A 10,237-nucleotide genomic window follows, 5' to 3' on the forward strand; every position below is an offset into this window, starting at 1 on the left:
AGCATCATGTATATGGTGTGTTCTTATCGAATGGCCCCTCTGTATGAGACACTGGTGAATCCCAGTTTAGGTTTTGCCATTGTGCAATCTATTATTTTTAATATAAATCTTAAAAGGGGCTTACATCCCACCCCCTTGCTTTCCTGGCTTATCATTGGTTCCTGTGCTTGCCACTAACTTTTCCTACCTATCAATTGGCTGTAGCATATTTTCCTGCATTTACCAATGCTTGTTCCTGTCTGCTTCTCTTATCAGTTTACCATACCTGAAATACTGTTAACGTCTGCTTTGGTGTAACTATTTTATTTATACAGTCTTGCCTCGGTCTGCTTTATTGGCTTGCATGATACTTTAAATTAAATTAGCAGATTTATATAGCCTAAATTATTATCCGGAGAGATTAAGTGATTTGCCCGGAATCACAGGATGTTGCACCACCGAAACTCGAACCTGGATCCCCATCTCCTGAGTCAGCAGCTCTGGCCACTGCACCACATTCTCTCCACTCCTGTGATACTGGTCAGGGAGCTCTTTCCTTCATCCCGGACGGTGATTGATAAAAAACAGCTTATTGGTCACCGCATAGGCAAAACCATTGCATTACCAAGGCTTATTTTGCATTGGTCCAGTCCCGTGCCCGATGCCTTAGGGTCTGCCCTCTGGCACCCAGCACAAAGAAAACCTGGAGGCAGAGGTTGAGGGAACATGTATTTTGTTTCTTTTTAGGGCTTCAGGGCTTGCTTTAATTGCCTGCTGTCAAAAGACCTATTGTGCACAATAGCATTGCTGACAGCGGGCCTTCTTGGACCAGACCACAGCATGTGTAGTCTCCCTCATGTGTTTGCTTCTTAGCCAATGTTTTCCTTCCTCTTCTGTTTGTCCCACCCTCGGAGCATAGCTGTTTTATACTATTTATGTGGCATTCTTGCTGTGCTTACATCCTGTGAGCTAAAGTTTTTCTTTCAGCATTCCATGGAAGTTCATGTATGTTCTTACCCTCTCTCCCATGTGCTGCTTCATTCCTCACGACTTTGCCCCTTCCCCTCGTGCTCTCGATGTTGCCTCCTCAGCCCCTATCCACCCTTCTGAATTTTTTATTAGTTTTCTACCCTCCCTCCATCCATCTTAGCCATTGATTCTCTGCCCGTCCCTGCTCTGTGCCGTTGCTCACCCCATCCCCCAGCTGCTCCACTGCGTCCAGGCATAGCAGCTACAATGTTCAACCAGGCCCCACCTTTCTCTATAATCCGCGTTTGCAGCTGCATGCTGTTAATATTTGTATCCACCACTCCAAGATGCCATGCGTCATCTTGAAAGGGTGCATTAAAAGGAAAAAAAAAAAGAAAATGGCTGCCACCGCCTCATGATGCATGTTTGATCATATGAGGTGACATGCATACATCATCACGCTGGGGCGGCCATTTGGACTTTTTTTTCTTTTCTTTACTTTTCACTTATTGTGTTTAGCATCAAGAACAAGCATTGGCAAAGCCAAAAGCTTGGCTAATGTCTTTCAAAGGCAAGACCTATTTGTAATGATGCCATGTGGAGAGGGTTGATTTTACGCTCCATGCACACGCACTCCATAGATATCGGGAGGCTGGTGTTTTGTATGGGTCTCCAGTTTCTCACCCTAGAGCCTGAAACATTCCATCCACAAAAACAGGCAACAGTTGTAGTGCGCTCCAAGAATTTCCTTGTCACAGCCGTTAATGTCAATACCACAAACTTTAAACTAAAAAAAAGTGCAGTGGGCACCAAGCCTTAATCCAGTTCAGCCAATCAAAAAGACAAGAAAAAATTCCAAGTGCGTGCCCTTGCCATAAGACACCACCCCAAGGCGCTGCAGCATCAGATCACTTGGAACATAATTTCTGCAAAAAATTATTAAAAAAATGTGATGTATGCTCCCATTACACCGTTGATGCACAGTGGTGACATGATATGATATTTCAAGAGGATATGTAACAGTTATCCATGTATTATGATGCAATAATACTTAGGATTCTGCAATCCCTGTTTTAAAAGATTGTCTCAAATTTCTTTATAATCAGCGACCTGTCATGCACTGTTAACAATTATAAAGAAATGACATCGGAACTCGATTGTAATACATTATTACAGTCGAGTTCTGATGTCACTATGCCTGCTGCCAGAGCCAGCAGCCGAGAGGAAAGGCAGGTCAGTTCACAGAGCATAAAACAAAACATTGTTTTTCTTTCCTCTGATCGGAAATCCACCGTGGAGGAAGATCCTTCTCCTACCTGGCAGCCAAGACACGGAACTTCCTCCCCACTCACCTACGGCTGACCCTGGACCATCTCTCATTCAGGAAACAACTCAAGACCTGGCTGTTCGAGCAGTAGCGACCCCCCTCCCCTCAGCACCTTGAGACCCGTATGGGTGAGTAGCGCGCTATACAAATTTTATTGATTGATTGATTGATTGATTGCTTGCTCTGTTTTTATAGCTGTACCAAGGCAAGCAAAAAAGCAACATGTTTATTTTTGGACTCCTACGGTAGTTAAGGAAAGTTCGAATCTTTCTGCTAATTTCTACACATTTTGAGCTACTGTGCATTTAAAAACAAAGTCTGACTCGTATAAAACCAATTCTAATATATTATTCCAACAAATATCTAACAGTTTTTGATGTGTTTAATTTTGCACTGGAGATTCTATTTTTATTCTTTGTTTGCAAACAGGCTCTCTCTTTCTTATCAAAGAGCTACACACGAACGATTTACTGATTTGTGGGAAAGGTGATGGTGTGACCATGCATTAAAGTATTCCCTGTCGTACATTACAAGAATATTGCAAGTCACCCTGGGGTTCCATGACCTCATAAAGGGATTTTGCCTATGGCCTCGCTATTCTATGTGGCCATGGAACTCCTCAGTGACTTGCAATATTCTTACAATGTACAGTAGGGGGTACTTTATCCCCTATATTAAGCAAATTATGTGGCACACTCTGGGAAATTATTATTACTTAGCATATTGGCATTTTTAACTCTGTTGGATACTGACACCAATTATTTTCTGAAACATTATAAGATGGCATTTGTCAATGAGTAATGACTTTATCTTGTAACTCCACTCTTAAAGTGATTAGTTTGGACACAACACATACAAAATTGCACTCAGCAAATCAATTTCTTACATTTACACATTTCTTGCAACAAAAGGTGCATTTCTATCAATCTGCTAACGTCAAGTAAGGTTTTTAAACTTCTCTTGCGGGGTTGTATGTTTGAGTATTGTATACAAAAAAAACAGACAGGCTTAAATATTGTGAAATAACTATATTTTACAAAATGTGCGCCCTTGGGGAGCAGATTATCTATTATTCAAAAGGGAGATATTTTTTGTAGGCGCTTTTTAGAACACAATATTTATGCAAGATGATATTTTGACATTCACATTCCGGTACCACACCCTCATGGAGTTCAGTTTTTATTTTTTTCTGTGTTCACAGAAGGTTGGAAAAAACAGCTTCCTGTGGAGAAACAGTTCTGCATAACAGTATAAACATGTTTATTTGGGGGTGACTTTAACATTCAATGTATCAGACTTCAAAACAGATATAAAATGTTTAGTGCTTTCGAACTATCAACAGTCCTCCTGAAAAAGTGTTATTTTCAGAAACCTGCGAGCTAAACATGGATTGGCATCAACAGTGAATATAAAACTTTTGTGTGCAATAAAAAGGTAATTTACAGACACAAGTATACTGGCTTGAACCCCATCAAGTATTTACCTAGGTGTGAGGCACTCGCACATCAGAGAGTATTTTTTTCTGAAAGTTGTTCCATCTTAGCATCATAAACACATTTTAAATGTTCATTTACATTTATTTTCATGACATGTATGGTTCCATGTAGAAACCAGGAGGATCATATACAAAAACACGACTTACAGTCCACCAAAAGCCACAGTATTTAATCAATATTAATACTCGTTTCAAACTTCTTTGCAGTCTAAAAAGAGCGACTGACAGGTGAGAGGTGTTGAGACGATTTCAGACGACCCCCAGGAACAGTGCTGCACTAAACAAGCAGCAGTCTTTAAACCATCGGATACTTCACTGAGAGAAATATTTTTCCTGAATTCTGCAGGTTATGCATCAGATGATGGATTATGTGGTAAATCTATAATCATGCAAAAGTTACCACGGAATTCATATTTGCATTTGGCTTGATTATTGTCCTTTGGCACCGTTGTGGAATCTGGCAGCATATTCTAGTCAAAATTAAAATATTGAACTATAGGTATATTGTTACCATAATATCAACTCCCAAAACATCCTCACAGTGAAATCAATATAAGTAAAATGCACTTCTATATACATGTATATATGTTTTAGATATAATATATATATACACACACACACATATATATATATTATATATATATATATATATATATATATATATATATATATATATATATATATATATATATAGAGAGAGAGAGAGAGAGAGAGAGAGAGAGAGATCTTTAATTAAAAAAAATCCGCTTCCCACCACATCCCAAATCTTTTTTGTCTACTATGGACTCCGAAACATGCTATCGAGACTCTTGGCTCTTTCTATCCAATGTATCCCACTAACAGGTGCAGTGCGTGCCGCTCGCAATAACATCTCACATTTTCCCATTAATAACTTAATCTACCCTATTCAAAACACTCCAGTAAATGCACGAGATCTCAATAGCACAAACCTAACAACCTTAACACTACTAATTCTACTAGGACAAGAAAGCACGGGTTACTAACCTATAACGTTAGATTCTGGAGTAGTGTCTTACTCGCTGAAAAGCACTTCAAAGCCTTGTCACTATAAATACGCTTAAGAATTTCTTATTTTTTATAGTGTGTGAGTCAGTATTATGACCTCGAAATATCTGTAGGTCCATAATATTACAACCACAGTACTGCTAAATACTACCGATCTTGGCACATGCTATTGTGTACAAGGAGGATACATTTGGGGAAAGCCTGCATTTTGATCCTATAATGTTAAGGTGGCAGTGTGATAAACGAAAGCTCATTCAGAAATGTCACCAAGAAACCTGAAATGCACTTGCAGGAGTACAATGCACACTATCTGATCAGTGATACTTACGCCATGTGCTGTCCTTTTTGTCTTTCATGGACGGTAAATGAGAATGCGAGGTGAAACAGGATGGGCATGTTATGTTTTGTATTCAGATCACACACCCATAATTAAACAACATGCAAAATTCGCACCACAGTCCATTCATTTGAGGGCAAATGTGAATTCCTGCAGCATTCGTGAAATACGATTTTTACAGACATATGGCAAAGTCTGCACAATTCTAAGCTGCAGCACATCTGTCCAAATAAATACCAGCCATCTTCTTTCTTCTGCCACCAGGAGTCAGAGGCTCAGATCGGTCGAAAAATGATGAAGTACAGAAAAAAGGCTTCAGTCCTTTACAGCAGCCACTCTTGCAGGGAAAGAAAGCGGGGGGATGTAAAGTCAGTCTGCACAGATTTCCATTAAACTGCAAATCACAATTTATTAAAGGGCTCGAGGATATGTGGTCAGCTCGAGAGGCAGCTTCCTACATACCTACGCTTCCTATTTCATCAGTGAAAAAGCCTGCTTCCTTTCTTAAATCTTCCAGTTATTGAAATGAGTGGTCATTGACACCTGAATAAATACCCCGGCAGTGGTAGCCCAGCTCAGGGTGTACAACGCCATCAACCTTCGACTATGGAGAACCCGCTGGCAGTAGTCCGGTTTCACAGGCAGTACAGGGGCCACAAATAGGAGTCTTCCCTGGCTGTAGACTGAAGCAGGTTCTTCAAGTAGCTTCCTTTGGAACTGGCTCAGGAGGTCTACTCTTGTGCTTCTCCTTGACTGGGGTCCCCATCATAGGCCGGCTCTGGATGCGCCTCCCTTTCAGCCTCAATAATGACGGCTTTTCACAGGGACAGGCTCAGGAGGCAGCTTTCCAAAATTGTCAATGACGAGGGACCTCCTTTGAGGCGAGCAGGCAGGGGAGGCACACTGAGCACAAAGCCCTTCTCAACAGAGATCCAGGAGCCTACAGCGGGCCACAAATATATGGCCCACCTCATTTAGAATCAGGCTCAGGATGCCCCTTCCTGTAAGTCCAGTTTATAAGATTCCTTCACGTGTTGGCCCTAAATGAGGGCCATCCTGGGTGGCACATTCTGGAAATTCCTCTCCTTAGTCTGTGTCCGCAAGCCACAATGCTCGGCCTTGGGTCAGCCTCCAATGATGATGACCTCCATCTCTGTGGAAGCGCGCCTCTCCCGCACCATGAGGTTGATCATACTTTCTGACTTGATGAGCAGGTTGAAGCCGAGGAAGAAAATCCCAAAGAGTACCAAGATGGAGAGAATACAAAGTACAGCCACTTGCACCGCGCTGGAGACAGTAGGGTTATTCTCCCCCAGGTCTGGTAAGCCCCAGCCCTCCTGGGTCACAGCTTCGGAGCCACAGTAGGCGGACACCAGGTCTTCTGGGGCCACTGAGCCAGGAGTCATGGGCACCAGTGTGCTGGTCATGCTGCCAAGCACTGGTTTCAGGCACCAGCCCTTACGCTGAAACAACAGATTCACACCCACTCTGCGGGCTTTCTGAGATTTAGTGCAGGATTAGTGTTCACATTGGGGATTATCACTCGCCCTCCTACTATTGTTAATCCCCCTTGCTGAACCCCTCCCATTCATCTCCTGCGCCTTCTTTACAACAAAAAGCACAAGTCTCACTGCTGGGCTCTCCTCGACTGCCTGAACAAAATTGTCTTTGATATAGCCAACGAGTACCAAATCATACAATTTTATTCTTCTGATTTCGTAAAGCATCAATTTAGCAGTTTTCACCTGGATAAGTACAGATCCACGGGAACCGGTACAGGATTTCTTTGGAGCTCTTAAAAGAGCTATGCTTTTTTACTGCACCACACTTGCCACAAAAGAACCTGCTTCTTGTCCGACATAGCTGCATCTGGTGGTTACTAGCAGATGTAAGGCCGGTACAAGCAACAGTCTGGTTGATTTTTTGTGAGAGAAGTTTACCAGCCAGGAACTCAATACTGACTGCCCTTGTACATGGTACCAATGCATTTGCTTACAACTCGCTTTGCGTTCATGTGACTCACTTCTAAAGACTTGGTAAGCCACTCCACTCTTTGTGTGTTAATTTCACAGAAGAACATCAACACACAAGCTTTGCTGAGATCAACGCCTGCTGCCTCGTAGAGATTAGATATGAAACACAACCTCTTTTTTAAAACGGTTTGGTTGCTAAAGACCCATAGTGAAAACTGTATTATTTATAATTTTAGGCTACGTCTAGTACCTAGGATAAGAGATATTGGACTTTTTCAATGTAGAACAACCAAGATATGAAGATCGCTGCACATGTTTCAATCACTGGATATTTTAGCCATCACTTATTGTTTAGCACAGTTTTTATTTATTTTGTTTCTTTCTAAAGCACCAACTCGGTACCAAGGGACCACAGAGCACTTTAGAGACCTAGATGAAACACACATTACATTCCACTTACTTTATAGTTGTAGCTCATATAGTCCAAGTGTAGATGATACAGTTTTAGGCAGTCAGAGATCTATTGAGGACAATACAAATGCTTACACTGCAACACGTCCTGGCTCTTCGATGCAGACACAGAGCCCAGATACCCTTACGGGTGATAGTTGCGCTTTACAAATGCTGTTTCAATGATTTATTGATTTGGGCAGGCCATTGTTTACCACTGGTTGACTCTCTTAATATTCTCATTTGCTTTCTTCTTATTGGATGCACTTCTATCTATTTCTTGTGTTTGTCCCGGCCCTGACTATCTTCTTTATCATCTTTTAGACTCAATGACTTGTAGTCTTACACTGTTCACATTCAAGAAACTACTTTTCCTGTTTCTTGCATTGCTCTTTACCAGTTCATGTCTTTCCTTGTTCTAATACCTCTGCTGCCTCTTGACTAAAATCCCGGCCCCCACAACGTGCTCTCTGTGTTGCTCACCTTTCTCCTCCTTCACCCAGGTCCTCTTTTGCTACCCTACCCCTCCTTGTCCAGTCCTGTATTTTACTATTGACCTCTGTCGCATAGCTCTTCTCCCCTCCCCTCCCCTCCAAAGGGGCTTTCACCTCTTCAGCAATTACTACATCAACCCAGTGTTCCTTCCCTTGCTTACTCGTTCTTTAAAAAAAAAATATATATATATATATATTTTGCAGGGTCCAGCAACTGCAATTTACTGCCAGGCTAATATTTCTATAAAAGGGAAAAAAAGAAAGGAAAACAATGCTTTGGCATAATTTTTTTATGCCACATTTACCGTTCCAAGATATGCATCCACCAGCTTGGAAGGAAGGATAAATTAAGCAAAAAACAAAATGGCCACTGCTTCATTACGCATGCTTTGTGTGGCATGTGTCTTCATGCACATAGGCCCATGCGTATGACACACGAGTGATTGCACCTTTTTGTTAAAATTGTTTCCAGGGCGGTTAATTATAGACAGGAACTTTTAAAAAAAAATGCTGATACTGAACAGAATTTGCACATGTAGTGACATTCCCAAAAGGTGGAAAAGGCTATACCTACTGGTTTGGTTAATGCTTGTTCATTGTGACTTAAGGGTAGTGAGAGGTGTAGGTGTTGAGGGTCGGGTGTGCGTGTGTGTAGCCATCTGTAATAACATGTGTTCATTTGTTTTCATACCTGTTTAACGCAATACTAAAGATTTAGCATTATCACACATTTACATGTATTTTAAAGGCACTGCCATATTGTTATCCAGTTTTGTACGCTGCACATTTAGTCTAACCTTTCAAGTAAGCATAGACTTTTTCCGAAGTTGGCATCCCAAAGAGAGAAACTGCATATTTAGTGAAGTTAAGCCTTTTATCGTTGCTTGTTGTATCGTTATTCACAACCTTCTCACATTCTTCCCACAAGAAGAGGCCACCAGCTGCTCACTAGTGTCTAGATGAATATTCTTGTAACCAGGTGTCCTTTTCTCCTCTGATTTCATTGATAAAATATATGCAAGTGCAGCATGGAAATGTAAAGATTTTAACATTAGGTGCTCCAACTGATCAGGCGGTGAAGCTCTGATCTGTTTAAATGGCAATCTGAACTCAGAATAACTTTGGTGCTTGCTGGCTATTTTTTAATTAAATGCATGTTCGACTTCTATGAGCTTTCCCAAGTGTCTGTTTTCTTTCACAGAAACTGCTGCCTTGTGATCCAGGAAATGTCTTCAAACCCTGTAAGACGATGTGACAATGATGGTGTGATGTAATCAACGGTGTCTTTTGAGATGTCATCAATGATGTTATTTAACTTCATGTGTCTTTGTTAAAGCTGCAGTTTCACTCCAGAGTTAATAGACAAGTTGCTGCTGGTGTTGAATTTATATTTCGTTCTACATGTCGAATTGCTTTACTGATATAGATGAAGAATATATTTGAGATCTCAGAGCAAATGTGTTCTCATTTTAACTTTCTAGGCACTAACCATAATATCTATGACAAAAAGAATCCAGTCACTTTGTTCATTTCTGAAGAAAATACTTAAGGTTTTACAGTTTTGATTCTACCAAGATAGCCTCAGGTGTACAACAGTTTTGTCATAAATGCAGAATGTTAGAGCTCTGGTTGTTCATTAGCTGCAGCAGAATGCTGGGGAATCAACTGCACTGTTTCAGGGGGATAACGCCGGCCGGGCTTTGCTCCGCTGAGGCGTTAGGATCCTGTCTTGTTATCCCGTGCGGCGGACGGGGCTCTGCACCGCAAAACCACAACTCCCAGCAGCCCCAACCAGGAAGACGCCATCACCGTCAGCCGGCGCCAGGAGGCGCTTAAGGGCCAGCGAGCTACCTCGTCCCGCGAGGACGCGCCGGACGAAGCCCGGACTAAGGGCGGACAGTCTGTGACAGTCCGTGGCAGATCGTGCTAGGGCTGGGCCACGGTATTTGGACTTGGACTTCCTGTACGTTTGATTCTATTGTGGGGTGTTATTTTAATGTCTTGTAGTTTGGCTTTATTTGGGGACATCTAATTTTATTTTGTCTGGTGACAAGTACCTGGGCATAGCAAGGCATACATTGGGGGAGAGCCTCCCCGTTATCCAGATAGCCTCGCTAAAGTTTAGCCCGGTTTAGTATTGGGTACTAACTGTTTTTTTAAATCTAGGAAGGGGGTAGACTCTGAGTA

Source organism: Lissotriton helveticus, chromosome 1_1 (assembly GCF_964261635.1).
Source record: "Lissotriton helveticus chromosome 1_1, aLisHel1.1, whole genome shotgun sequence".
Classification (NCBI taxonomy): domain Eukaryota; kingdom Metazoa; phylum Chordata; class Amphibia; order Caudata; family Salamandridae; genus Lissotriton; species Lissotriton helveticus.